This window comes from Odocoileus virginianus, chromosome 24, assembly GCF_023699985.2.
Source record: "Odocoileus virginianus isolate 20LAN1187 ecotype Illinois chromosome 24, Ovbor_1.2, whole genome shotgun sequence".
In the NCBI taxonomy this organism is placed as follows: domain Eukaryota; kingdom Metazoa; phylum Chordata; class Mammalia; order Artiodactyla; family Cervidae; genus Odocoileus; species Odocoileus virginianus.
Window position 1 is genome coordinate 44,083,281 of NC_069697.1, and position 25,353 is coordinate 44,108,633.

The window sequence follows — 25,353 nt, forward strand, 5'->3', positions numbered from 1 at the left end:
TTACTCTAGATTTGATATAGCAAATAACTTATCAAGCTTTATAAAATTCTCAATGAATCTTGTCCCTAATTTTTCATGTGTTATATTAATACCAAAAAGAATAATTGAGTGCTACCTAATTTTACAGAAAATCTTAAGTATTTAAAAGTTTGAGTTTTGAGGTATTTATACTTAAAGCCCTTTGAAAAAAGTGGTTGAATAACTATTTCCTTCTTGGATGGAGAAACAAATTTTCCTTTAACTTAAAAAAAAAAAAATCACATTTGGGAGGCAGCCACCAGGGACAGTTTCACTTGGAAAGAAACTTTTTGAGAAAGTTCCAAGTGAGTGAGAAAAGAGAATTATAATGGAATTTTCTCCACAACTTTTATTCTGACAGAGGGGCTATTCATCCTATGGAATTCTTTTAAAATCACTGACCTGAACAATATGCTTCTGAGAATGTTTTCCTGCTTAGCTTATAAAGATATTATTATGTATCTATGATATAATCACTAGAAAATGCTCCCTCTGGGACATTTGTTGTTTCTCTAGTTATCACAGTTGATTGTAGAACTGATATACCTGACATGCTTAAGGGTATATAACAGGAAAGCAGATACAATCTTTAATGCCAACTGCACCTTCTGTCTTTATATTGGAGTCTGTGATTATAGGTAACAATTGAATTAAAAGATATCCGATAAACAGAGTCTTTTTAAATTTAAGGGATGAAAATTATCGTAACAAAGTTAAAATAATAGTTCCTATAGTTATTTGCGATTTTGATGTCAAGATAAACCTATTTTTAACTATAAGCTGTGATGCAGTCTACTTCTCTGAGCCTATTTTTTCCTGTAAAACAGAACTAGAAATATCTCTCATTTCCTAGGACTGTACTGAGGATAAAGACATGATATATGTAAATGGCCTAACACAGTGCTTAACTCACTGCTATCTGTTTTTTAAAAATATTTATTTATTTGGCTGTGCCAGGTTTTAGCTGTGCCATATGGAGTTTTTTTTTGTTTGTTTGTTTGTTTTCCTTTTAGTTGAGGCATGTAGGATCTAGTTCCCTGATGAGGGATTGAACTCAGGCCCCCTGCATTGGGAACTTGAAGTCTTAGCCACTGGACAAACAGGGAAGTCCCTCATTGCTATTTATTACTAGCGTCATTCTGGGCTACACAGTAATGTTCTTATTTCTACCATATATAAAATATATGTATATATATATAGTAGTGTGTCTGTGCCAATCCCAGTCTCCCAGTTTATTTTTTTAATTGAAGTATTTGATTCTTCCATTGACTACACTATTATGCCATTTTTCCTTATTCCTCAATAATCATACTAATACGAACAGTAAGAGTCAAAACTTACAGACACGTGACTTGTGCAAGGACTGTTCTAAGTGCTTGATGTTTATTAATTCATTTGCTCTGTATATTAACAAATATAACTCTCACCATAATTCTGTAGGAGCGGCGCTGCTATTTTCCCCACTTTGCAGATGATAAAATCACGTGTATTATAACTTGCCTGACATCTCACAGGCTTACCAGGTAGCACAGTGGTAAAGAATCCTCCTTCTGCTGCAAGAGATGCAAGAGACGTGGATTCCATCCGTGGGTTGGGAAAATCCCTTGGAGTAGGAAATGGCAACCCATTCCAGTATTCTAGCCTGGAAAATTCCATAGCCTGGTGGGCTATAGTCCATGGGATCACAAAGAGTCAGATACAAGTAAGCAACTGAGCAAATAGTTGATTTACAGTGTTCTAGTGTTCACAGCAAAGTGATTCAGTCATGTAATTACTTTCTTTTTCGGATTCTTTTCCATTGTAGGTTGTTCCTGTTGTTGTTTAGTCACGAAGTCGTGTCCAACTCTGTGACCTCATGGACCTCAGCATGCCAGGCTTGCCTGTCCTTTTCTACCTTCCGGAGCCTGCTCAAATTCATGTCCATTGAGTCAGTGATGCTACAAGATATTACAGTTCCCTGTGCTATACAGTAGGTCTCTGTTGTTTATCTATCTTACATATGCGCATGTGTGCTAAGTTGCTTCAGTTGTATCCGACTCTTTGCGACCTTTTGGACATAGGCTGCCAGGCTCCTCTGCCATGGGGATTTTCCAGGCAAGAATACTGGAGTGGGTTGCCATGCCCTCCTCCAGAGGACCTTCCCGACCCAGGGATCGAACCTGCGTCTCTTATGTCTCCTGCATTGGCAGGCGGTTCTTTAACACTAGCGCCCTCTGAGAAGCCATTTTATATATAGTGTATATCTATTAATCCCCAATTCCCAGTTTATCTCTCCCCACTGAGAATCCATCCAATTCTAAAGCCCACGGCTGTATATAATAGAAATACATATTGTCATTAGTTTCTCTGTGGAACTGAAGAAGAGTAGCTCAATGTAGTTAACCAACTATGAAGAAACTGTATCATTTACATGCATGCTAAGTCACTTCACTTGTGTCCAACTCTTTGCAACTCTATGGGCCGTAGTCCGCCAGGCTCCTCTGTCCATGGTATTTTCCAGACAGGAATGCTGCAGTGGGTTGCCATTTCCTTCTCCAGGGAATCTTCCCAACCCAGGGACTGAACCCACGTCTCTTCTACCTCTTGCACTGGAGGAGGGTTCTTTTCCACCAGTGCCACCTTTGGGTCCTCTCAATTATTCAAACTATTTGGGAAGATCAGAGATTAAGTTAATATAAAACAGAAGATCAGAGATTAGGTAGTAAAACTAAAAATTCTTTACATTTAGCACTGGAATGTGTTCGGTTATTACATTTGAAAACGAATGCGTCTGGTGGTCTAGATAGTCACTTCAAAGAAAACGATGGCGATGAATTGAAGAGCTGTGATTCAGGCACAGAGGAAGGTGCTTGGTCTCCCTGCTCAGCCTCTCCATCCAGCTATTTCCTTACTGCAGTGGCAGAAAATGTCTGCTTTCCCTTAACAGATGACAATCTGTGCTCTTTCAAAACTTTTTTATAAAGTAGGAAGGTGGCTAAGTATTTGAGCTTCAAAGGGCTTCTCTTCATGCAAAGTAGGTAGAGGAAATTGAAATGTCTAAAAAGCTATAATTAAGCAAATGCCACACTGACTTCATTGAACTTGAAAGCAAGTCTGTTATGGACAACCTAAAACTTTGATAAACCACCCAAGGACAATACTGATTAACCTCAGGGTCCTTTGAATATTTTTAAGACATAGATCTTAATATACTGAAATGAAACCTGCACTGCTAATTTTATTATTTATTTAGAGTTATTACCTCTTTTTTATGTGAACATCTAAAAAGCTGATATAGTTACAACATTAAACTGGGAAGATTTTTGTTTGTTTTTGAGAAGGAATTGCTCCTAGGATGACTCAGTGGTAGAGAATCCGCCTGCCAATGCAGGAGACATGGGTTCAATCCCTGGGTCTGGAAGATCCCCTGGGGAAGGAAATGGCAAGCCGTTCCAGTATTCTTGCCTGGAGAATCCCATGGGTAGGAGCCTGGCAGGCTACACTTCATGGGGTCCAAAGAGTCGGACACGACTTCATGACTAAACAACAGCAGTAACACTTCTAGGAAGTGCTTGGATTCTTTTCTTTAGATAAAATAGTTAATCCTTAATTTGAATCTGATAGAAAATAATTTAAGTAAGGCACATTAAAATAATTTAACTAAGGCTCATTAAAACTTCAATACACACTTCAGTAATACAACTTGCAATGTATTTTTAAAGCCATAGATGAATTTATGGTTAATGAAAGTAGACTATTCTTATAAGTAAAAGGTGGCATGTTAGCAAAGCAAAGATGTTAAGACTGACCTTTAAAAAACCCAGAGAGAATAGCATGATAGTGTGAATTTTTTTAAGTTTATTTATTTATTTATTTTTGGCTGCGTTGGGTCTTTGTTGCTGCGCACGGGCTTTCTCTGGTTGTGGCGAGTGGGGACTACTCTCTAATTGTCGTGTGTGGGCTTCTTATCGTGTCGGTGCCTCCTGTTGCAGACCATGGACTCTAGGCTGCATGGCCTTCAGCCATTCTGGCGTGTGGCCTCTAGAGCTCAGCCTCAATAGTTGTGGTGCGCAGGCTTAGTTGCCCCGCAGCATGTGGCATCTTCTCAAACTAGAGGTCAAATCCTTGTCCTCTGCACTGCAGGTGGATTCCACTGGACAACCAGTGGATTTTTTTAAAGTTTTTAAAGTTTTTTCAAAGTTAATCCACTGACAGTGGATTTTTTTAAAGTTATCAATTGTAGGATAATTTAAAAAGGGAAAGAAAGTTTATTTCTAAAAGACCTAAAACCAGCTTCAGAGAAACTTGTTAGTATGTCATTGTAAAGCGATTTTTAACATTCTAATAAGAGTATGGGCTGCAGTGTTGATGAGTACTGCATGGAACAGGGTCCGGGGTCAAACACTGGATTGTATACAGTTAAACAAGCTTTATTATCCTTTAGTTATCTATTGCTACATAGCAAACTTCCCCCAAATTTAGCAGCTTTACTGGGTGGATCTGTCTCAGAGTATCTCACAGATTGTAGTCTAGATGCAGCCCAGGGCTGCAGTCATCTGAAGGCCTGACTGGGGCTGGAAAACCCACTTCAATAAGGCTCATTCATGTGGCTGGCTGTTGGAGGGAGGCCTTCCTTCCTTGCTGATGGGCTTTTCTTTGACACACAGCAACTGGTTTCTCCCAGAGTAACTGATCCAAGAGAGAAAACAAGGCGGAGATGGCAAAACCTTTCTGACCTCATCTTAGGCCTAGGTCACTTCTGCTATAATCTGTTCATTAGAATTTGGTCACTCGGTTCAACCTTCATGGAGCAGGAAGGGAACTAAACCCTAATTCTTAAAAGGAAAAGTATCAAGGAACTCGTGCCTATTAAACACCACATCTCCATAGAACTTTTCAGAGTCTGTAATACTCTGATGTAAATCCAATTGTGTGTGTACTATTTCCCAAGCTTATTTGGTCTGGGATTCATTTTTCGTGAATTATTTTGCAGGACTGGTGTTTCATTAAAGACACTTTGGGAAACACTGCTTTAACATTGCCATCGCAAGGGAGAATGTATATATTTCTTTAAGGTTGCAATGTATGGTATTGTTAGCTTTTCATAACAGCAATTCATTATCATCCTGGTGCTAGATACAGATTCCTAGGTGTTACAGTAATAGCTGTAGTCAGCAAGTGTTTTTTGCTATCTTCTGCATGTGCCAGGCACTAATGGTTGGCTGCTAAAGGGCAAATAAATGGTACTGAGCCCTGATGAGCCAATAATTGAAGCGCAATCTAGAATAGTTACAATGAGGTAATAGCAGAGACATAAAGAATAAATTATGTGCCTTGCAAAGTCCTATGTGCTTTGGGCATATACCTCGTTCAACTCCACAATAACCCCATCAGGTGCATGAGTATGCACTAAGTCACTTCGGTTGTGTCCAGCTCTTTGCGACCCCATGGGCTGTAGCCTGCCAGGCTTCTCTGTCCTTGAGATTCTCCAGGCAAGAATATTAGAGTGGGTTGCCATGCCCTCCTCCAGGGGATCTTCAAGACCCAGAGATTGAACCCGAGTCTCTCATGTCTCCTGCACTGGCAGCTAGGTTCTTTACCACTAGAACCATCTGGAAAGCCCAGCCCTATCAGGTGGAGCCCTCTGTTACAGATGAGAAAACTGAGACAGGGAGAGGTCAGATAACTCACTCAAGGATACACAGCCATTAAATGTCAGAGCTAGGATTTAGGTCAAGGGGAGTTTGGCTCTCAAGTTTAGCTCTTTGGATTGTGAATATGGCCTGCTGAGTACTATACTACTGCACACTTGTAGGTAAGAAAAGAAGATTGCAAATAGCTCTAGTGTAGGTACTAGAGGAAAGTGTCACCATGGAGGTAACGTTTGAACTAGGTCTTAAAGAGTAAACAGATGGAGAAAGAAGAAAGACAGTTCCAGCCTTAGTACCTAGTGTCCTCAAAGGCATAGAGTTCTGACCCTGAGTTGTGGGTTTAGAGAATGCTGGTGTGAATTGAGAGCATATGGATGATAGAAGATTCTGGTAGATGACGCTGTGAAGTGAACGGCAGTTACCTGGAAAGTAAAATTCAGAGCCACGGTGTTATTTGGCTCCTCTCTGCAGATGTTTCAAATGAATAGCCACCTTTGCAAAGAGCGAGCCATTGAGCCAGGAATATCTGTCTAAGTAGACTCAAATATGGGGTGTGGTGGACACTTGGATGCACCACGCAGAGCCCCTTTCAGGGATGAAGGACTTAACTCTCCCCGATACTGGGAGTTCCTCCAGCAGGGAGCCCTCCATGGTCAGCCCTCTGTGGGGATTGCATGGGCTGAAGACAGCTGCCTCACCCAAGGTCATGACCCTTTTTGGAGATGCCTGCATGCAATGACTGATCAGTGTTGGGTATAAAGGCTGGCCTTTTCCCCAACTCAAGACGACATAGGAAGGGCATCCTAGCCTTAGAGAGCCGTATAGAGTCGCTTGCAGACTTGGTTGAAATTGCAACACAGCTTGACTTATGTCTCTGCTCAGCCCTGCTTTCATCTCTTCTTTTCTGTGGGAAGTGATCCCATGAGGCTCCATAATACTATAAAACTCTCCAGCTCTAATCTCCACCTCAGAGTCTGCCTCCTGGGGAACCCCACTAGGAGTACCGGGAATGGTTGAGAAAGCAGATGCTGGGATGGAATTTTGGAATTCTTGGCTGGCAATTTGAATTCCATGACTGGGGTTGCCCAGGTAACGCTGGTACAAGGCAGCAGCGCAATTGTTAACACCTTCGACAGTGGTGAACTGGGCTGATATGCTGGTGACCCGTGGGACAAAAATCACTAATTGGTGTGGTGGTGTAGGAATTTGAGAAATGTGTGAGAAAGGGTTAACTATGAGGCTGGTGGAGTTGGTTGGCTATACCCAAACTCAATGGGCACTCTCAAAAATGCAATTAAGACCAAAAAAACCAAGCTTTTATATTTAAAAGCTAAGACTGAAAGCCAGAGACTGCCTCCTTGGCTGCATAAAGAGGCTCTCATCTTTTGGAGGGAGAGCAGAGAAAGCTGAGGACCAGAGGACTTAATCACGACAGGAGCAGAGCTCAAAAGGAGGTTACGCTCCCAAACAAGACAGATCTGTTATGCCAAGGTCAGAGTCCTGGATGGAGGAGGAAGGAGGGGAGTGACCTTGGCACATGGACAGGACATCTGGATTGATGTTCATGAGAATCATGAATTCCCAGATTCCCCCTGAACCCACTGAGCCTGCCTGCGCAAGGGCCCACCCTTCTTATTTAAAAGAGTAGGCCTTCCCCTGGCTTGCTAATGAGGTCAGTAGCTATAATTCAGTCCCAGTGTAACCCAGCCTTGGCTGGGACCTGATGAGGGAGAGAAGGAACTAGATCTCCCAGGGCAGGTGGATGGGCAGGGACCAAAGCAGGTGGGTGTGTCTGGATGCTGTGAGCACTTGATGAAGGGTAGTGGAAAGTTGAATAAGAGAGTGTTTATCCAGGATCTAGGATTCAGGCCCCCATACAAACACAGTACCAAGATCCCTCCTGGAAAAGGCAGTGCATCACAGTAAGTGAGGTAGTTGTGCCAGAATTGTTGTGATGGGAGGAGAAGCTCTTTCTCCTGCAGTGGGTGTGTGGTGTAAGACCAGGAAGCCACCAGAAGCCTTTGCTCTACAGGAACAAGGGAGGAGCATCATTTGCCAAGCAACAGGGATATGATGGTGAGAGGGGCCATTCAACAGCCCCGCTAAGAAGTTCAGTGGTGCTCATCCCCTGAACACTGGGCGGGATGGCAGGAGAAGCCATTTCTGGTAGCAGTGGGGGTGGTAGAACCCCTAAATAAACACAGTCACCGTAATGAGAGGCAAAGTCATAAAGCCACACAGAGTGGCCTATGCTCAGTGTATTGTGGACACTATTAGAATACAGTATCTCTAAGGACAATATAGATGGGCAGCCAAGGAAGATGCTACTCGGACTTCCCTGGTGGTCCAGTGGTTAAGAATCCACCTGCCAATGCAAGGGACACGAGTTAGATCCCTGGTCCAGGAAGATCCCACATGCCAAGGAGCAATTCAGCCTGTGAGCCCTCCAGTCTTAACTACTGAGCCCGTGTTCCACTCAAGAGAAGCCACTGCAATGAGAAGCCCGTGTACCGCAACTAGAGAGGAGACCCCGCTCGCTGCAACTAAGGAAAGCGCGCTCACAGCAATGAAGACCCAGAGCAGTCAAAAATAAATTAAAAAGTTAGTTACTTTAAGAAATTTTTTTAAAAAGGAGGGTACTACTCAATCCATAAAGTCAAAAGCACTCAAACAGGGATGATCAGGAAGCTAAGGGCAGTCATCCCATTAAAAGGCTTCTGAAGCTGAGCCAGTTTTTGAACCTGAAACCCAGTGGTTAAAGAGGCTGAGTCCCCAGGAAGAAGAACCCTACAATACTATAGGAAATGAACACAGTAATGATTTCCCCATTCTTCCCTAAAGAAATCTGTGACCGATTACTAGGGAAAAGGGACACTGATACCTGGAACCAAAGCATTACCTTAGCTTCCTGTTAGCATGTGGTCACAGAGGGGCCAGGTAATAGATGGAGTCCTGGCCACTCCGCGGTGAGCCCACCGGGACTGTGGACCCCTCCAGTGGTCACCTCCTGGTCCCCAAATATAGCTGAACTAGATAGCTTGATAGCTGACTGATTTCTGCGTTGGCTGGTGTGGTCAGAGCTGTCAAAGTCCAGGAAAGTAGAAGTCTTTGAAAGTGCCCCTCTCCCCAGTCAAAACAGTGAATCAAAAGCAATATTGCATCCTGGAGAAATGACAGAAATTAGGGAGGGCAAGAATGTTTGAATTCTCTGTATGTTTCCTACTGAGATCGGTAGGAATCACTTCAGGAATTGGATATCAAGTCTAATTCATCTCCAAAGCCTTGAAATTGAAAACAGTTATTTCTAGTGATGATTTCATTTTAGCCATTATAACCCAATTCCATTATGACTAAATGATTTGGAAAATCTACAAAAACTTTTAAAATGGAATCTTGCCTCTATGTGCTGTCTCTGTAGGTACCCTTAAAAAGCACATTCAGTTAAAGAGTTCTATAATTGTTTGCTGGGAAATAAAAGCTTTTTAAAAAAAATATTTATTTATTTGGCTGCACCAAGTCTTAATTGAGGCATGCGGGATTTTTGATCTTTGTTGTTGCATGTGGGTTCTTTAGTTGGGGCATGTGGGATCTAGTTCCCTGACCAAGGATCAAACCCAGGCCCCCTGCATTGGGAGCATAGAGTCTTAGCCACTGGACCACAAGGGAAGTCCCTAAAGCTTTTCATTAAAGAAAAAAAAACTATTTTCATTGTATCTTTATGTGTGTTTATTCATTTTTTGACCCATAATGACCTTGGTTCCTAAAATATGAAGCCTAAGGTTGACTTTCCAGAAAATGGTAAAATACGTATTTTTGATCTTTGTCCTTCTCTTTCTCCTCTTCACTTCTTCAGCCTTTTCCTTTTCTCAAAATAACTTGCCTTCACTAGCTTTATGTGAATGTTTTAAATATCTCAGAGAATTCAAAAAACTGAGACCATAGTATAATATTCAGCATTTGATATATCTCTTTCAAAGAAAATTTACTTTTTGTCTTTGTCATTATTTAAAAAGAGTTTTAAGTGGGCACAATTTAAGGAAAAGATGACATTCTGGGACATTTCAGTCACCACTGGATACAGATTTTTGATATTTCAGTGAAGTAGCCTCCAGAGATCTTTTCTACAAGAGTAAACTTGGTTCCTTAGAGTTTTTGCTTCAAATACCAAGATAGCAATACTTCATTTAAAAAGATTCTCAGAAATTACAGATTGTATCTTTCTTCTATCCTTACGTGCTTCCTACAACAAATACAGTGTTTGGTAGGAGGTGATGAAAGGCACACGGCTCTGACAGCTAATAAATAGGTCTGATTTCTGCAATATTTTCATAAATGTTCTCCAGTTCTCTAAATTCATCTTATCAGGGTAGACCATGCCCTGTTTGACCTACTCTTCATTCCATATGGTTAAGGATATAATTAGGAGCAATCAAGAGTAGTTATTTAGAATTATTTGTGTCAATTATTTTTGCATACAAAAAACAAAACCATGACATTTACATTTGACTCTTTTGTCACTCGTGTGGTGCTGTGTATTAATTTGAATGAAAAAGGTTAATGTGTGTGAAGCACAGTTCTAGGCACTCGTAAGCACTCTACTAGAATCTGAATAACACCAAATTATTATTTTCAAAAAAAATATTTTGATCACATACCATGGATCATAGAGCATCCCTTTTATATCTGGTCAACAGTGTTTTCAACTTTTAAAAAACTGGTTGGTGATATTGAAGAAATTCAGGGCACTGCAGTCAGGGGGCATTGAGTGTCTTGGCGTTGGGTCCACTGCCTCCTGAGGCTCAGTCACCACGTGTCCGCTGCCTTGGGTCCACTGCCTCCTGAGGCTCAGTCACCACGTGTCCGCTGCCTTGGGTCCACTGCCTCCTGAGGCTCAGTCACCATGTGTCCACTGCCTCCTGAGGCTCAGTCACCACGTGTCTGCTGCCTCCTGAGGCCCAGTCACCACGTGTCCGCTGTCTCCTGAGGCTCAGTCACCACGTGTCTGCTGCCTCCTGAGGCTCAGTCACCACGTGTCCACTGCCTTGGGTCCACTGTCTCCTGAGGCTCAGTCACCACGTGTCCGCTGCCTTGGGTCCACTGCCTCCTGAGGCTCAGTCACCACATGTCCGCTGCCTTGGGTCCACTGCCTCCTGAGGCTCAGTCACCATGTGTCCACTGCCTCCTGAGGCTCAGTCACCACGTGTCTGCTGCCTTGGGTCCACTGCCTCCTGAGGCTCAGTCACCACGTGTCCGCTGTCTCCTGAGGCTCAGTCACCACGTGTCTGCTGCCTCCTGAGGCTCAGTCACCACGTGTCCACTGCCTTGGGTCCACTGTCTCCTGAGGCTCAGTCACCACGTGTCCGCTGCCTTGGGTCCACTGCCTCCTGAGGATCAGTCGCCACGTGTCCGCTGCCTCCTGAGGCTCAGTCACCACGTGTCCGCTGCCTTGGGTCCACTGTCTCCTGAGGCTCAGTCACCACATGTCCGCTGTCTCCTGAGGCTCAGTCACCACGTGTCCACTGTCTCCTGAGGCTCAGTCACCACGTGTCCGCTGCCTTGGGTCCACTGCCTCCTGAGGCTCAGTCACCACGTGTCCGCTGCCTCCTGAGGCTCAGTCACCACGTGTCCGCTGCCTCCTGAGGCTCAGTCACCACGTGTCTGCTGCCTTGGGTCCACTGTCTCCTGAGGCTCAGTCGCCACGTGTCCGCTGCCTTGGGTCCACTACCTCCTGAGGCTCAGTCACCACGTGTCCGCTGCCTTGAGTCCACTGCCTCCTGAGGCTCAGTCACCACATGTCCACTACCTCCTGAGGCTCAGTCACCACGTGTCCGCTGCCTTGGGTCCACTGCCTCCTGAGGCTCAGTCACCACGTGTCCACTGCCTTGGGCCCACTACCTCCTGAGGCTCAGTCACCACGTGTCCACTGCCCCCTGAGGCTCAGTCACCACGTGTCCACTGCCTTGAGTCCACTGCCTCCTGAGGCTCAGTCACCACGTGTCCGCTGCCTTGAGTCCACTGCCTCCTGAGGCTCAGTCACCACGTGTCCACTGCCTTGGGTCCACTGCCTCCTGAGGCTCAGTCACCACGTGTCCACTGCCTTGGGTCCACTGCCTCCTGAGGCTCAGTCACCACGTGTCCGCTGCCTCCTGAGGCTCAGTCACCACGTGTCCACTGCCTTGGGTCCACTGTCTCCTGAGGCTCAGTCACCACGTGTCTGCTGCCTTGGGTCCACTGCCTCCTGAGGCTCAGTCACCATGTGTCCGCTGCCTTGGGTCCGCTGCCTCCTGAGGCTCAGTCACCACGTGTCCGCTGCCTTGGGTCCACTGCCTTCTGAGGCTCAATCACCAAGTGTCCACTGCCTTGGGTCCGCTGCCTCCTGAGGCTCAGTCACCACGTGTCCGCTGCCTTGGAGTCTCCAGTTCCCAACACTTCTCCCTGCTCCTTACTGCCCTTGCCCCTGAAGCGGAGTGTCAGTTGCCATTTTCTGCAGCGTTTGTCCTGCTGTCTTTTCTCAAGCTGCTTGCTTTTCTTTCTCTTACTGCTCCTAGTCCCCGTGTGGGCATTTCAGTTTGCGTGCCCATCAATTTGCAAATTGAAAGGGACCTTACAGTGTTGTCATCATCACTTTTTCTCCTTCCACTTTGGTCTTCTGTCACTATTCGATTGTTACTACCTATCTGCTTCCTTCTTTAGACAACAGGGTGAATGAAAACTTTCACCTGGGAACACACCTCTCCTGGGAAGATCATGTGTGTGGCCTCTGTGCCCAGTAACCTCACAGAAGTTTCTGGGTTTAGTCATTGTTGCAAATATAATCCCTGCTAGTGAGTGGAACAGACGTAAGACTGTTTCATGGAACCTGGGAACTTTTGTGTTTGCTCCCAGCCCATCCCCCCAAATAACTCTTTTATCCTAAAATGACATTTACATTTACGAGGTTGAGTAAATAAACGTTGAAATTCCTTTTAGCAAGAATTTTCTGGCTGTGTATTCTGTACATTCCCAAAGAAATTGTAATTTAGGCAATTCAGAAGGAATTAGTTATTTAGTGTTCTGTAATTGAAAATAATTTTTATTTTCACTTTTTAACTCTTTGTAATGTTTAGACAACTTATGGAAAATTATATGTACTCCAATTTTTATAATGTGATTTATATTTCCCTATTATGCTTTTGGGATTATGATTTACCAATTAGAATTGAGGATAACAAACACCCATTTTTGTGAAGTACTTCAGTATTTAATTTCAGAAGTTACCCAACTTTTTTTTGTCTTCTGTTCTCAAAAAGGCTCCATACCAACAAATGTGACTTAACTTGTCATTCTGTTAAGTAGCAATTGTTTATAGCATTGCATTAACATATTTTAAAAATCTTCAAGAAAATACAGTTGTAATTGGTTGACAGACTGATGTCACATCTATAGGTTATAAGGAGAAACTGAACTTCGAGCTTTATTCTTCCACTCCTCTTACCTATTTGGGGAGGACCCCTTCTAAGGCGACTTCCCTGGTGGCTCAGATGGTATAGTGTCTGCCTACAATGCAGGAGACCCTGGTTCAATCCCTGGGTCCGGCAGATCTCCTGGAGAAGGAAATGGCAACCCACTCCAGTATTCTTGCCTGGAAAATCCCATGTACGGAGGAGCCTGGTAGGCTGTGGTCTGTCCGTGGGGTCGCAAAGAGTCGGACACGACTGAGTGACTTCACTTTCACTTTCCTTCTAAGGCAGTGCCAGGTTGGCACCTTTTACATGATGCACATCTGAGCTCCAGGAAACACTATTTCCCAGCATCACTTGAAGTTTGTCCCATTGCAGCCCTCCTTATTCTGTCACCAGACACAGCAGTGTGTCCACCACCATAGCTTTACCTTTCTTCAGTTCAGTTCAGTTCATTCGCTCAGTTGTGTCCAGCTCTTTGCGACCCCATGAACCATGGCACGCCAGGCCTCCCTGTCCATCACCAACTCCAGGAGCTTACTCAAACTCATGTCCATCAAGTTGGTGATGCCATCCAACCATCACATCCTCTGTCGTCCCCTTCTCCTCCTGCCTTCACTCTTTCCCAGCATCAGGGTCTTTTCCAATAAGTCAGTTCTTCTCATGAGGTGGCCAGAGTACTGGAGCTTCAGCGTCAGCATCAGTCCTTCCAATGAACACCCAGGACTGATTTCCTTTAGGATGGACTGGTTGGATCTCTTTGCAGTCCAAGGGACTCTCAAGAGTCTTCTCCAACACCACAGTTCAAAAGCATCAATTCTTCGGCACTCAGCTTTCTTTACAGCCCAACTCTCACATCCATACATGACTACTGGAAAAACCATCGCTTTGGCTAGATGGACCTTTGTTTGCAAAGTAACGTCTCTGCTTTTTAATATGCTGTCTAGGTTGGTCATCGCTTGCCTGCTGCAGGGTCAGGGGCACTGAGTGTGGCAGTGTGTGCACAGGACCTTTTGAAGGAGGTTGCCATCATCTTCATTTCCTCCACCATAGTTTGCCCTCAGGTCAAACAACAGGGAGGGAGCACAGCCCCACCCATCAACAGAAAATTGGATTACAGATTTGCTGAGCATGGCCCTGCAGCATCAGAACAAGACCCAGTTTCCCCATCAAGTCAATCTGCCATCAGAAAGCTTCCATAAGCCTCTTATCCTTATCCATCAGAGGGCAGACAGAATGAAAACCACAGTCACAGAAAACCAATCACATGGATGACAACGTTGTCTAACTCAATGAAACTATGAGCCGTGCAGTGTAGGGATACCCAAGACCACAGGTCATAGTGGAGAGTTCTGACAAAACGTGGTCCACTGGAGAAGGGAATGGCCAACCACTTCAGTATTCTTGCCTTGAGAACTCTATGAACAGTATGAAAAGGCAAAAAGATAGGACACTGAAAGATGAACTCCCCAGGTCAGTAGGTGCCCAATATGCTACTGGAGATCAGTGGAGAAATAACTCCAGAAAGAATGCAGAGATGGAGCCAAAGCAAAAACAACACCCAGTTGTGGATGTGACTGGTGATGAAAGTAACATCCGATGCTGTAAAGAACAATATTGCATAGGAACCTGGAATGGTAGGTCCATGAATCAAGGTAAATTGAAGTGGTCAAACAGGAGATGACAAGAGTGAACATTGACATTTGAGGAGTTGGTGAACTAAAATAGACTGGAATGGGTGAATTTAACTCAGATGACCATTACCATTCTTAGTGGGGGTAGCTAGTAAGATAGCAGGTGCAGTCCTAGTTAAGGCAGCTCATTTCTATATGAAAGGACTACTTTTTAAGTGTTAACACTTCCTAGGATCAGTCGATTCAGCATGTTCAGACAAACTGTGTCTTTCTCGCCAGTGCTTTTAGCTCTTGGGAGATCAAATTGGTTCCTCTTCACAGGTATCCACCCTTAATACATTTTCAAGTAAAAGTCTGAGATTAGAGAAGGAAGCTCCTGCAGCTGCACATTCCTTGGCAGCCCACATCATAAATGCTTTTGCAAAAATGCCTCACCCAATTTTTTAAACTGTTCTGGGCTGCATTTAATAGATGATGAAAATAATGACTTTTAAATATGCCACTGCACAATTAGGCCACTAAAACAACTGAGATACTTTGGGAACCTTGAGCCTAGGAAAGAAGACAGAAATACCTGCAGGGAAAAAGGCAAAGTATCTACAGGGAAAAGGTAGAACTTGGAGGTCAAAATTTGCATCAACACAGTCAAATTGAATAAATGTGAATGACACTGTAAAGAAGCAGCCTCTCATTTCTCATTCAATAGTATACATCTGAGCATTAAATAATCTTTCCATTTTGTTCTGCTTGAGCAGACTCAGGGAAGAGCTAATGACACCACTGTTTCTCAGAAGTATGGACAGGATGAAGGATGCTCATTGTCTAATAGCGGAGTCTATTTTAGAAAGAATATGTTGACATGATAGTTGTTGAAAATATGAGAGACTTTAAAGAAAATAATGGGAAAGCCAAACTATAAGAAACCCAGAGCAGAGAGTTTCTGAATGGAGGTCTCTCCCTCTGTCTCTCTCTTTTTTTTTTTTGGCTGTGCCCCATGGCTTCCTTGTGGCTCACACGGTAAAGAATCTGCCCACAATTCAGGAGACCTGGGTTCAACCCCTGTGTCAGGAAGATCCCCTGGAGAAGGGAATGGCAACCCACTCCAGTATTCCTGCCTGGAGACTTCCATGGACAGAGGAGCCTAGTGGGCTACAATCTACAGGGTTACAAAAAGTTGGACACGAGCGATTTTGACTCATTCCTGTGGCTTGTGGGATCTTAGTTCCCCCACCAGGGATGGAACCTGTGCCCCCTGTAGTGAAAGTGCAGCGTCTTAACCACTGGACCACCAGGGAAGTCCTAGATCTCTCCTTTATGAGCTCAGATTCCCTCCTGGTGACCTTGTCTTGGGCTCCCACACATCAATATCTGAACCTGGAGATACCTTTCCCACCTGCCTTATGAAATATGTTTCCCAGAATGTACCAGTGTGAGCCTGTTGCTTCTGGCCAGCATTCTTTCTGACTGGTTATTAAACATTTCAAATATCACTAAAAATAGCCCTCTATATCCCACCAAGAACATTAAAGTCCACCTTTTTAGATAAGCTTCACAGCCACTCTATCAAGGAGAAAAGACAAGCTTGATTGGGCTCCTCTTTAAAAAATGAAATGACCTAGCTGTCTGGTGCTAAGTGCTAAGTTGCTTCAGTCATGTCCAACTCTTTGTGGCCCCATGGACTGTAACCCACCAAGTTCCTCTGTCCTTGGGATTTTCCAGGCAAGAATGCTGGAAATGGCAAGTAGGTTGCCATTTCCTTCTATAGGGGATTTTCCCAACCCAGGGATTCAATCTGCATCTCTCTCTCTTTTTTTTAATAAATGTACTTATTATTTATTATTAAATCATATATAAGTTCAGTTCAGTTGCTCAGTTGTGTCTGACTCTTTGTGACCCCATGAATCGCAGCACGCCAGGCCTCCCTGTCCATCACCAACTCCCGGAGTTTACTCACTCATGTCCATCGAGTCAGTGATGCCATCCAGCCATCTCATCCTCTGTCATCCCCTTCTCCTCCTGCTCCCAATCCCTCCCAGCATCAGGGTCTTTTCCAATGAGTCAACTCTTTGCATGAGGTGGCCAAAGTATTGGAGTTTCAGCTTCAGCATCAGTCCTTCCAATGAACACCCAGGACTGATCTCCTTTAGGATGGACTGGTTGGATCTCCTTGCAGTCCAAGGGACTCTCAAGAGTCTTCTCCAACACCACAGTTCAAAAGTATCAATTCTTCGGCACTCAGCTTGAATACAAATATAAATCACATAGAATTTGAGCCATGGGGCATTCTTACATGATAATGGGAAGGAAAGAGTAGATACATCAAAATAAAATGTGAGAGATACAGAAAAAAAAATTTGAGGGGGATTTTGAGGAAAGAGTTTTACTCTAAGACCTTCTGATTTGTAATGCAATGAACTTTTACCATATCAGGGTCAATAAACATTTTTTGGCATCTAGGATGTAGGAGGTGTCCCTTGGGCTGAGTTTTAAAAGGCTAAGAGAAGTGAAGCAGGGAAGCTGAGAGGCAGGGAGGAGACCCAGGCAGAAAGAAGAGTCTCTGCTACCAATCTGCATCTCATGTCTCCTTTGGCAGGTGGGTTCTTTACCACTAATGCCGTCTGGGACGTTCCTAGCTCTCTGGGCTGGTCGGCAAAGAAGGTGCAGGTAGAATCTAAAACTTCTATCTCCTGACTGTGGGTCCGGCCAAGCCTAGTAGAAAGAGCATGTATTCATTTTCTGTTGCTGTGTGACAAATTTCCACTAACTTGGGTTAACTCGGTTTCTGTAGGTCAGAAGGGCTGATGTGGAAGGTCTGGCTTCCCTGCTTTTGTCTCACAGGTGGGAGTCCAGGTGTTGACCGTGCTGCAGTTCTCTTCTGGATCCTCTTCCAAGCTTGTTCAGATTGTTTGCAAAACTCAGTAACGTAGGTTGTAGGACTAACATTCCTTTTCTTGGTAGATGTTGGCAGGGAGAAGGGAGCCAGCTAAAAATGCGCCCTAAGATTGCTGTCAGGTCTTAACCTACTGCCCCCTCCTGACGTGGCTGCCTACTTCTTCAGAGTCAGCAGGAGAATCTTCCTGACTTCTGCTAAGATGGGGTCTTAAAGGCTATAATGTAATCACAGCATCGACTCTCCCCTCTGACTCACAGTCCCACCCAGACTCTAGGGGAGGCGATTATATGAAATATGGACGACAGAGGAGTGAAATCTGGGGGCCTTCTTAGAAATCTGCCTAACACAAGGCATGAGTCTGTGAGACACAAGGAGGACGTTTACTGTCAACTCTGTACTAACCAACTTTGTGACTTAAGTGCCCAGAGTCTCTTGTTCCTCAAAATCAGGGCAATGCTAACTCATCGATTGGGCTTTCGTGGTGGCTCAGTGGTAAAGAATCTGTCTGCCAAGCAGGAGACGTGGAAGATCCCCTGGAGAAGGAAATGGCAGCCTGCTCCAGTATTCTTGCCTGGAGCATCCCATGGACAGAGGAGCCTGGCCGGCTATGGTCCACGGTGCCGCAAAAGTGTCGGACACGACTTAGCGACTCCATGACAGTGATGAGCCTCTTACAGTGTTGAGAGAGGTTAACATGCTGATGTCTAGACAGTGTTTGATGTGAAGCTCACTCAGTGAGAGCTGTCTGCTGCTCCTGCTGCCTCTGGCCAGCGCACGCACGGCACGTGCAGGCACCCCAAGTCAACTCTGTAGTTCTCGTGTTATAGCAGGTAAAAAGCAGTGCGTTGCAGACTACAGTGTTCAGCCTGACGATGGACTGCCAGTGGAACATGGAGAAGAAAAAAAAAGAGGACTAGCTCATCTTTTATTGTTTTAATTTAGAGGCTTCCTGTGTTATCTCGTTAGCCACAAGAAGCCTGCACAGTAGATATCACCATCCCCATTGGACAGGCAAGGACACTAAAGCCCAGAATGTTCTCCTGTTTGCCCCAGTGACACAGTGAATGAGCGGTAGAGTTCATGACTGGAGGTCTCAGCCTGTAACAGGGTATCCCACCAAAGGGCCACTGAGAAAGCACGCTCTGTGTGTGTGTGTGTGTGTGTGTGTGTGTGTGTGTGTGTGATTCATCAGGAAGGAATGCAAAGAATTTCCCCTCCCCTCAGGGAGAAGGCTGGGCCCCTTTACCCTCAACAGAGAGTACACAGATTTTCAAATGTTGCGAAGGGCCATCAATTCCTATTGTGAGAGGAAAGGAGTTGAAAGAATATTTTGTAAATAAGGACTCAAGAGAGAAGATCTGGAATTAGTGATTGCAGTGTTTTCCTACTGTTCGGTGCTATTTTTAAGGTTCAAAATAATCCATTTGTTTTTGTTGTTGTTGCAGTGTCATTATTTCTATTTCTCAAAAAACCCTCAAAATATGAAACAAGATCAATTACATAATTATTAACCCTCATTTAAAAAGAAACAACTTTCTACCCAGAGGATTATATACTGAACTAAAATTTCTAATTAAAAAAAAAAAAGATATACTCATTTAGATTATGCCAAAGTTCTCCAAAGGGAGCAGAAACTTGATCATTGACCAGGCAAAGTTTATGCTGCAAAAACAGTTCTTGCTTTAGTTTAAAGGTTTTCTGAAAAGGCGGGGTGGTGGGGTGGTAAGAACAGAGCAAGCAGTACTGAGGTGGGTGCTGGTAACACTTTAATAACTTAGTGATTTACACTTGGTAAAATGAAAGAAGGGGAAGATGAACTAAAAAGATTTTCTTTGAAATAATAATTACATCTCCCTAGCAATAAAAAGTTTCTGCAAAAGGAAAAAGCAAAATTGTTCAAAAAGATCTCAGAGTTCTGGAATAGAGATGGAAGTCTTTGAAGCTGAGGCATCAGAGAAAAATATTGGGAGATAGATTATTACCATCTCTTCATCATTTCACCAACTGGTAAAAAGTCAGAAAGAACATTTCAACAGCTGGCTCACTTAACTTTCTTTAACGATGATTTAGTTTTGAAGAATAATGAGTATATTGGATCTAAAAAGATTTTCATAGGCTGAAACGAGCACTTTTTAGTAAGATAAGGTTCAGGGTCCTCTGCTTGGGTCCAAATATCCAACTGTAGGTATGAGATACAGAACAGACACATAAGTTAGCAGTAACATGCAGAGACTGTGTTGCCTACCCATTTCTATTTTCTCCTCTTCCTTAATAATAAAACTTTAATTTTATCTGGAGCAGCACAGTACCTAGCTAAGACTTATTTTCCAGCCTGCCCCCTAAAAAAAGTTTTGTCCAACGAGATATAAATCGGAATCTTTGCAAGTGATTTTTAAGATAGCTATTTAAAGGTATTGATTCATGTAGGATGGATATCTTTTTTGCCTCTTGCTCTTCCCTTTCCTCCTGCCTAGAATATAGATATGATGGCTGGAGCTCTAGCAGCCACATTGTGTCATTGATGATGGACACAAGTAAGGGTTTCAGAGAAAAGCAACAAGGTAGCACTGGGTTCCTAATGGCATTTTGGAACCTTTATGTCTGCTCTGAAGTATATGACCTCTCAACTCCCTTTATGTGAAAGAATAAACCCTTAATTAGTTATCGTGCCACTTGGATATCTGTTACTAGCAGAGAATCTCAATTCCTGATACTGGTCAGTAGTTCAATGTGATTATGAAAATGGTCCCGATGATCTGAGACTGCATTAGTATTTTGTGCCTGGGTAAGACGTTCGTTGAAGAAGAACATGAACTTAGGCAAACTTAGGGAGGTGGTAAGGGACAGGGAGGCCTGGTGTGCTGCAGTCCACGGGATAGCAAAGAGTTAGACATGACTGGGTGACTGAAAAACGACAATAAGACTACAAAAGCAAGACAACAACAGAACATCAGCAACAAAAACTGATGCCTCAATTTCCTTCTACCACAAGCCCACCAAACAAGGCAAATATTATTTTCCTTAAGGCCCCTGGGAGGGGGGGATGATGCTGGCCTGATCCAGGAGTGAGGGAATCAAAGAATATGCTTGGATAATAAAGGCAGAAATGCTTGACTCTGCCAACTTTGTACTTCATGAGTAATAGGAAACAAAGGGATGGTATGCTAAATACAACTGGCTGTTCCCAATATGCATTACCCCTTTTCCTAAAGCAGGAGTACCTCCAAGGTTTAGCAGGGCGTGTGGCTCCCTAGAAAACATTGCATTTCCCAGCCTCTCTTCCTTAGATGGGCAGGCATGCAACTAAATTGGAATCAGCGAAATATAATCAGGATTGGCAATTTCTGGATGTCCTTGCTAAGGGACAGCACATAGGCGCACTCAGGTCTTTCTGCCCCCTCCTCTGTTCTGTTGCTTAGAGCTTGGATGCTAACACTCAGACCTTGAGAGGTAAGCCATATACAAAAAGAACAGGATGGAAGTCTGTGGTGTTATACAGGGCCATACTAGTCATAGCTCACCTCCCTGAAATTTTAGACAGAAAACCGTACATCTTGTCTAAACCATTATTGGTTAGGTTCTTAGTCACTTGTAACATAGCCTTATAGTACAAAGGCTTGGGGAATTCATAATCATGTCAGGGGGTTGAAAGAGCTGAGTCTACTTAGCCTAAAGGAGAGATCACTCAGAAGGAGAAGGTGGCTGTTTTTTAAAAAACCTGCAACTTCTTATAGAAGAGGCTTAAACCTTAATCGGTGTGGCTTTAACGAAGAAAACTCTAGGAAGACAAATATGGATAACATATAGGGCAGATTGAGGCTTCCCCAGTGGCTCAGTGGGTAAAGAATATGCCTGCTAATGCAGAAGGCATGAGTTCGATCCTTGGGTTGGGAAGATCCTCTGAAGGAGGAAATGGCAACCAACTCCAGTATTCTTGCCTGGAGAATCCCATGGACAAGGAGCCTGGTGGGTCTGGAGTCCAAAGACAGAGGAGTCCAAAGCCTCTGACCTGGATCCTGTCATGGGCTCTATTATCTGACTGGTTGATTTAATCAAACATACCTTAGACTCTAAGCTCAGTGAGGGCAGGGACAGCATCCCCCACCCCCACTCAGACTGACCACAGTGCCCCCTACCCCAGCCTCTTGCAGATGCTGGATAAAGGTTTGCTATGTGGGTCAGAAGACAAAGCAAACCTGGACGGTGGAGTGAGAGGCCTCTGCAAGACCAAAGGGGTGAGATTTGAGGACAGGCCCTCTTCCAGTAGCTAGCAGACTTACACTGCTTTTTAAATTCAATCCTTTTTCTTGTTTGGTAAAGTTAAAGCAAAATCTACTTTAAAAAGGGAATGCTGGCAAGAGTGGCCATTATCACATAACAGAAGAATGTATGGGACAGTAATGATTCTAGGGAAGAGACAGGGAAATTCTCCACTAGGTCTCTCCAACGTGTGTGTACGTATGTGGAAATATCTAAGGAGAAATACACCAGGAAATACGGTATAAGACCTTCGCCACTACCACTTTCAGATATGTAGACATTTACCATAGTTCTCTTATTCCCTTCAGCCACATTTCAAGCCATGCCATCTTGATCCCATTCAGAAAATTTAAACTTTGCAAGTAAAACTGTATCAGATGTTTTGCTTACAATTTTCTCTGTATTCCTTTTATCCCCAAAGCTAATTCAGGTGTGCCATGCTTTAAGAAATTCAAGTACAGTATATTGGAACCCCAGCTTGACAACATATAAATTAGGGGTTGAGAATTTGCATTACAAAAAGAGTCTAAATGTATCTTCTTAGGAGAATGACACATATATTAAAACTAAAGCCACATCATTATAATAAAACTAAATTCTCCCTGAGATTATAATGCAAATCAAAGGAAAAATGCTATTTTAAGGCCACAAATCCAATTGGCAAATCCTTGTGATTAGGGCATTCATTGTAATAGAATTGATTAGCTATCCTTGGAGTCCGGCAAAAAACAGAGGTCTATCACCCACAGAACTGTTGTACAAAGAGAGTTCTCCCTATGTTGTATTGGGGGGATTATTACTTAAAATCAAATGAACTTGCAGAAAATGATCACAATAATGACACTGTATTTTCCCTGATGCATTTTATATAGGAGCCCTTTGAGTCAAATGTTTGGTCCTGGATCATTCATTCATTGAATGTTGTTGTTTGTTGTTTAGTCGCTCAGTCACATCTGACTCTTTGCAACCCCATGAACTGTGCCAGGCCCCTCTGTTCATGAGATTCTCAAGGCAAGAATACTGGAGTGCATTGCCATTTCCTTCTCCACGGGATCTTCCCGACCTAGGGATTGAACCCATGTCTTCTACAAGTCTCCTGCCTTGCAGGCAGATTCTTTACCACTGAGCCATTACTTAAAGACCACTGCTCCCTGCCCTAGGCTAGCTGCTGTTCCTTTAAAGAATAAGTCATAGAGGTACCTGCAAGTTGTCCATTCACAGACAAGTACTCATAATGGTTTAGCTTTACAGAGAGATGTTGTGGCATAAGCTGCTGCTTCTTCTTTGAGAACAGAGTGAATTGATGTATGGTCCACTAGTTCCCACCAGGTTATGTCAAGGTCAGCAGATGGGGCTTGGAAGAACAATCATAGCCCCGAAGGACTTCCATTGTCTTTACACAGCCATATTGACTGTTGGCTTTGAGACAGTTTTGGTCTTTGGATTATGCGGGCTTCCCTTGTGGCTCAGCGGGTGAAGAATCCGCCCACAATGTGGGAGACCTGAGTTTGATCCCTGGGTTGGGAAGATCCCCTGGAGAAAGGAAATGGGAACCCACTCCAATATTCTTGCCTGGGAAATCCCATAGACTGGGATTGCAAAGAGTCAGACACGACTGAGCGACTTACACTCACTAGCTTCAGTAGTGCTCTGTGAAGGGAAAACAAGGAATAGCTTTTTTTTTTTTTTAACTTAGGATGTATGATTTCTTTAGAGAGAGGAAAGACTTATCCAAAAGCTAGATGGACCAAAAAACTACCGTAAAGCTCTCTGAGAGAAACTTCCCTTACATTAGATTAGAGATGGAAATGACAACCATTATTTCTCTTTTGTAGCTGAAGTATAGTTTTTTATATTGTAGTATAATATTTTATTAATTTCAGGTGTACAAAGAAACCATTACTTCTTGATTACCTCCTATGTGTTTGGTATATCGTCCAGAGAAAACTTACAAAAAGTATTCTGTAAGGCAGCTATGCTGGGGCTTCCAAGTGGTGCTGGTGGCAAAGAACCCACCTGCCAATGCAGGAAACGTAAGAGACAAGGGTTTGATCCCTGGGTCAGGAAGATCCCCTGGAGGAGGACATAGTAACACATTCTAGTATTCTTGCCTGGAGAATCCCACGGACAGAGGAGGCTGGCGTGCTATATAGTCCATGGAGTTGCAAAGAGTCAGACATGACTGAAGTGACTTAGCACAAATGCACACAAGATAGCTATGCTATGACTAACACTTCAACCTTACAGACAAAGAAACCAGATCTTAGGTTAAACTAAAGAGTTGAGGTCTCAGAGCAAGCAAATGACAGAACCAGATTGAGAACTCTGGTGTTTCCCTGAAGCTGAAAGTAAATGTCTGTTTCCAAAATGATAGAACAAGACCAATTTTTCCCTCTGTGATTCTGGAAGTCAGAGCTGGCTGGAGGGACTCCATATGTGTTTTCATATGTTCCTAATCCAGAGCGTATTTCTCCAGAGTCAGATCTTCAGATGGAGACCCAACTGATGCAAAGAGTATATAGATGAATGGATAAAGCTGGAAGAGATTAAACCTCTGTCCAAGGAAGAGTGGGAAGGAGAATTAGAGCATCTGACACCCTAACCAGACACCACTTTGGGGTGAGCTTCCTGTGGGGAGCAGGAGCTAGACATGTGGGGGTGATGTTGTCCATTGATGAGGCGGGGTAAGAAGGGGGCACGCTGACCTTGCCCTTGGTGGAGTGTGTGTGTGTGGGGGGGGGGCGGTGAGCCAAGCAAGCTCCTTGAACAGGAGAAAGAGGACCTTGGTCTCCTTGATGAGTTTGGAAAGAGAAGCTGAGCATGCCTTGGCCAGCCCTTCCTCTTCGTTTTATTTTTGGGAGCCACCTATCTAGGAGAATACAGCTTTACTTTTTCATGTTATAGTTTTACAAGAGCAGGGCCTCTCTTGAGGAAGGAGTTAGGGTTGCCAGATGCAAACTGCAAATTTGCAACTGGGTTGGCAAATCTGTCTCATTCTGGAAGCTAAGTTGCTGATAGAGGAAACGTTCAGCAACACCAGCTTTATCTGTAAAAGTACATTTTGTATTCTTTTCTGCCTTGCTCTTTTGACTTGTTTCTGACTTGGCCCAGGATTCAGGTGAGAGAAAGAAGGCAGGTATATTGTTCCTTAGACCCCTTCAAATTTCAGCCAGGTGAATATGAAGAGGAAGGGGGGCCCAGGAGATGTAATAGCTTAGGGACCACAAGCAGGAAGAATTTGGAGCCCCGCAACTGAGTTGTGATGCTAGCAAGAGAAATATCAGTAGGAGGAGCAGAGAGCTATGCAGACCATGCTATTGTCGGAAACTCTTCTGTTTTGGAGGGATGAATTCTGTCTGAGGACCTCCCTTACATCAGATAAGCCGCAGTGAGGCTCAGCGTTTTACTCAGGCGTAAGGGGGGCAGGCGGCTTTCAGAATGGCCCAGTTTGGGTCCAGGGCCCCCCTGAGATTGCCGCA

At 43.9% G+C, this 25,353-nt stretch overlaps 1 long non-coding RNA gene across 1 annotated transcript in view; it reads left to right on the forward strand.

The window, feature by feature from the left end:
• The window catches only part of LOC110132210 (uncharacterized), a 244,192-nt gene that overhangs the window by 28,875 nt on the left and 189,964 nt on the right, over positions 1 to 25,353 (forward strand). The window contains exon 2 of the long non-coding RNA XR_011483306.1: positions 1,823 to 1,987. This is a non-coding gene — a long non-coding RNA (uncharacterized lncRNA). The remainder of the gene's footprint in view (positions 1 to 1,822; positions 1,988 to 25,353) is intronic.